Source organism: Mus caroli, chromosome 1 (assembly GCF_900094665.2).
Source record: "Mus caroli chromosome 1, CAROLI_EIJ_v1.1, whole genome shotgun sequence".
NCBI classification, from domain to species: domain Eukaryota; kingdom Metazoa; phylum Chordata; class Mammalia; order Rodentia; family Muridae; genus Mus; species Mus caroli.
Window position 1 is genome coordinate 164023245 of NC_034570.1, and position 5245 is coordinate 164028489.

Sequence of the window (5245 nt, forward strand, 5' to 3'; positions counted from 1 at the left end):
TGCTGTCACCAGGCTAAACTGCAAAGGTGGCCAGACTCCTGGAAACTGAAGAGACAGCTAGATATTTTGAGAGAGTTGTCAGGAAAGAATGGGGAGAGTAGGAGTAAAGATGACAGTGATCAACGGACTAGTCAGGGAAGAAACAGAAAAGAAAACCCACCAGTTAAGATCATTAGGATAGTTCGTGATAATGGTCAAGCCTTTAGAGTAGTGGTTCCCAATGCTCCTAATGTTGTGACCCTTTAATACAATTCCTTATGAGGTGGTGACCCCAACCTTAAAATTATTTTTGTTGCTGCTTTATAACTGTAATTTTACTACTTTATAAATCTTAATGTAAATATCTGATACACAGAATATCTAATACCCAACCCCGGTGAAAGTATCATTCAACCTGCAAAAGTTTCACTGTCACAAGTTAAGAACCACTGCTTTAGAGTCAAAGGGGTCAGACACCTCAGACTTGGGAACTTCAAAATCAGACCCTACCAGGACTCATGCATCTCAACACCTAAGATTGCCCAGAGGCTGTAATGCTAGGCTGTCTTCACATCCTTTGAAGAGTTGTAAGACTTAAAAAGCTAAGGGTGCTAATGCCCTAGGTCTCTAAAAGAGCTCTAACTTACTCAACACCTGCAGAAGAAACAAAAGACAAGAAAATAACACTTGCTAATGTTCCTCCTGCCTGCTACATACTTCATTTTTTTTAAAAAATAGAATATATACATATGTATACATATATATATATATACACACACACAAACACACACACATATAATTCTAAAACAGAAGGTATTTCTGAGTAAGTTATCCTAAAGTTTAAATTCCTTGTCTGATGGCTTATAATTCAGTCCTCCCACTCTAGTATTTTTTCTTTGTTTTAATTAATTAATTAATTTTTACACTCCATATTTTATCCCCCCTTGGCCCAAACTTCAACTGTTTCCACACCCAAACCCACTGTCTCCACATGGATGTCCCCACCTCCAACCCCACATGACCTCTAAACTCCCTGAGACCTCCAGTCTAATGAAGGTTAGGTGCATCATCTCTGGATGAATATAGAACCAGCAGTCCTCAAATGTATGTGTGTTGGGGGCCTCATATCAGATGGTATATGCTGTCTATTTGATGTTCTAGTGTTGGAGAGATCTCGGGGGTCCAGATTAATTGACATTGCTGGTCCTCCTACAGGATTGCCCTTCTCCTCAACTTCTGTCAGTTTTCCCTTATTCAACAACAGGGGTCACTTAAGCAAAATCTTTCTGGCATATGCAATAGTGTCTGGGTTTGGTGGCTGATACTGGGATGGATCCCCGGGTGAGGTAGTCTCTGGATAGTCCATCATTTCATCTTAGCTCCAAACTTTGTCTATGTAACTTCTCTTTTGGTTATTTTGTTCCCTATTCTAAGGAGGAATGAAGTATCCACCCATTGGTTATCCCTCTTTTTGATTTTCTTGTGTTTTGCAAATTGTATCTTGGGTGTTCTATGTTTCTGGGCGAATATCCACTTATCAGTGAGTGCATATCTAATGACTTCTTTTGTGATTGGATTACCTCACTAAGGATGATATCCTCCAGATATATCCATTTGTCCAAGAATTTCACAAATCCATTGTTTTTAATAACTGAGTGGTACTCCATTGTGTAAATGTACCACATTTTCGGTATCCATTCTTCTGTTGAGGAACATCTGGGTTCTTTCCAGCTTCTGGATATTATAAATAAAGCTGCTATGAACATATTAGGGCATGTGTTCTTATTACCAGTTGGAACTTCTTCTGGGTAGATGCCCAGGAGAGGTATTGCTGGATCTTCTGGGAGTATTATGCCCAATTTCCTGAGGAACCTTCAGACTGACTTCCGGAGTGATTTTACAAGCTTGCAATCCCACCAGCAGTGGAGGTGTGTTCCTCCTTCTCCACATCCTTGCCAGCATCGATGGGACTCTGTTATAGCCAGTACCGGACAAATACAGAAGTGGATGCTAACAGGCATGTATAACATGGAACACACGGCCCCCAATGGAGAAGCTAGAGAAAGCACCCAAGGAGCTGAAGGGGTCTGCAACCCTATAGGTGGAACAAGAATATGAACTAACCAGTACCCCCAGAGCTGCATATGTAGCAGAAAATGGCCTAGTCGGCCATCACTGGGAAGAGAGGCCCCTTGGTATTGCAAACTTTATATGCCCCAGTACAGGGGAATACCAGGGCCAAGAAGTGGGAGTGGGTGGGAAGGGGAGCAGGGCAGAGGGAGGGTATAGAGAACTTTCGGGATAGCATTTGAAAAGTATATAAAGAAAATATCTAATAAAAAATAAATTTAAAAAAATGAAAAAAAAACCCAACAAAACAAAACAGGTGTCAGATGCATTCCTGCCTCGCTGCCCTAGCATTCCCCTACGATGGGGCATCAAGTCTCCACAGGACCAAGGGCCTCTCCTCCCATTGATAAGGCAATCCTCTACTACATATGCAGCTGGAGCCATGGGATCCCTCCTTTGTTGGTGTTTTAGTCCCTGGGTGTTGGGAGCCATTAAGACAACACAATTGTCCTGATCTCTGAATTGGGCCTCTCCCCTCAAGAAGAAAAGGGGGTCAAAAGCGGGCCACCAACACACCGCTCCGAGAACAAATCTGAGGCAGCCCTAAGTCAGTGCTGGATGTCCTGACCTCAAGATACCCTGATACTTGCCAAGTTCCGTGTAACTGCCTAAAGAATGTGCAATTCTATTGCTCCATCCCTTCTGCTGAGAAGTACATCCCCTTTTGCTCCTGCAATTCTACTTCCCCAAACTTCCTGCTGAAAGGCATTTCCCCTTTTGCTTGTGCATTTAAACCTTGGGCCTGACGAATACATTGGGGCTTTGATGCAATTCAAAACGGTTCTGTGTCATTATTCGGACAAGGCCCTCGTCTCTCTCTACCCCCGATTTGGTTCTTAGGAGAAGGTCCCCTCGAGACCCTCGAATAACTTGACCTGCTGGACGGGTCACCTGGGAGTTCTGGGGTGTCTGGTTGGTTGATTTTGTTTTCTTCCTATGGGATTGCAAACCCCTTCATATCTTTCAGTCTTTCCACTAACTCCTCCATTGGGATCCCCATTCTCAGTCTGGTGGTTGGCTGAGCGAATGTAAGCATCCACATCTGTTTTGGTCAGACTCTGGCAGAGCCTCTCAGGAGACAGCTATACCAGGCTCCTGTCAGCAAGCTCTCTTGGCATCCCCAATAGTATCTGGTTTTGGTGTCTGTAGATGAGATGGATCCCCAGGTGGGGCCTTCTATGCATGGTCTTTCCTTCAGCCTATGCTCCACTCTTCATCCTTGAATTTCCATTAGACAGGAGCAATGCTGGGTTAATATTTTTGATATGGGTGGGTGATCCAATCTTTCAACCGCAGGCTGTGCCTAACCACTGGATATGGTTTCTACAGGTTCTATCTCCCCTTTGTTGGCTATTTTGGCTAATGTCATCCTTCTTGGGTCCTGGGAACCCCTTGCTTCCATGGCATCTGGGACTTTCTAGTGGCTACCCTTGTTTCCCCATCCTCCACTGGTACACACCTCCATTCAATTTCTGACCCTCTGTACTTCTCCTGCCATCTCTGTCTCCTCCCACACATGATCCTTTCCCTCCTTCTCCTTTCTCCCTCCCAGGTCACTGCTACCCTCTACCTCCCATGATTATTTTGTTCCCCCTTCTAAGTAAGACTGAAGCTCAAGAAAAAGGAGACCAAATTGTGGATGCTTTAGTCTTAGTAGTTGTAATGGTAAGACCCACATAGAAAGAGCCACTGAAAGTGTAGAAAGGAAACAGTGAGTAAAACCGAGAAATACTTGAAACCAAGGCTGAGCAGAATGAAAAACAAGCCTGCTTCGCTGTGCCTCTGCTTCAAAACTAAAGCCCTGGCCAAAGAAAGGGGAAACAGGAAGGATATCAACATGGTTGACAGACAGAGAAAGAAGGGCATAAGTCCTAATTTATTTACTGTCAAATGTAAGAAGAAAATACCATAAGGTGAAGGGGCAATAATGGAAAGAAAGCAAAGCAAAACAAAACCCCATATAATAATATATACTATATATAACATATTATAGTGTTATTATATATTATATAACTACTATAGTGTTATAAATCTATGCTGGGAGCAGTTATACAGCCACTGAGATTTAACTTTTATTAACTTCCAAACACATTCGCCTGTATTGTAAATAATTCTTTAATGGTGAAATAATTTAAAAACAAATTACACAAAAATTCTTTGAAAGGCTAGATTATTTATGTAATGTACTTTCAAGTAGAACTCAGGGAATGTTTTTCAGTATCTATCACAAAATTATAGAGTTTCCTTTTCAATAAAAAGAGAATATTCTGGGTTATGGATTTATCCAGTAAAATAGTACATTGTATTTCTTATAACTCATGTTCATTCACCATTCAAAAACAGTGTCCTAAAATATATTTTGTCCCATATATGTACACATGAACACACCCCCACATTGTACATCCCATTTGTATACAAGAGAGCACACATAAACTAATTTTAAAGAGCCACAAGAAAAACCAGACATTGATTTAGGTTACATTTATATGGTGTCTCTCAGTTCCTAAGTGGACAAAATGAAAATATCTGAAAAGAGTTTGAAAGTTTAGTAATATAACTGATAAACTTGAGAAGATTTTTCTACTGTGTGTTAAATCAACATTTAAAGTGCTTTGTTCAAATACACATGATGGGCTATTCCAGGAGCTTGTAGAATAGAAAGTTTTTCACATTAACTACATCTCTTCCCCATGTCTTAATGTAAGAAAATAAAAAACACAAACTAACACACCAAAACCGTGACATCTCCAGATGATGGACGTTTCCTCATAGTGCTTGTTAAATGTGCTCATGAAACCATTAAACGATCGTTAGTTTGAGTAGTTGTGCTTCTGAATCAGAAACAGTTTCTACTGCGCATGCCCATCACCCTCGCCTGCTGTGTAATAGTGAGAATGCAGCTTCATGTCCGGATGTACTTTTGACTAAATACTGTTTCATGATAATTCTTTTGTGTCACTAGCTTATGTTTTACCCAGTCAATCAGCACAGCCAAGAGGTTCCTTTGCACTCTTTAGCCAAGCTAACCAAAGCTCTCTTCTTGTACTCTGTTTATTTATACTTACACTTAGAAAGTTTGTTTTATGATCTGCCACAATCAAAATGCATTTGTGTTGGCCCAGGATCCATTAAGGGC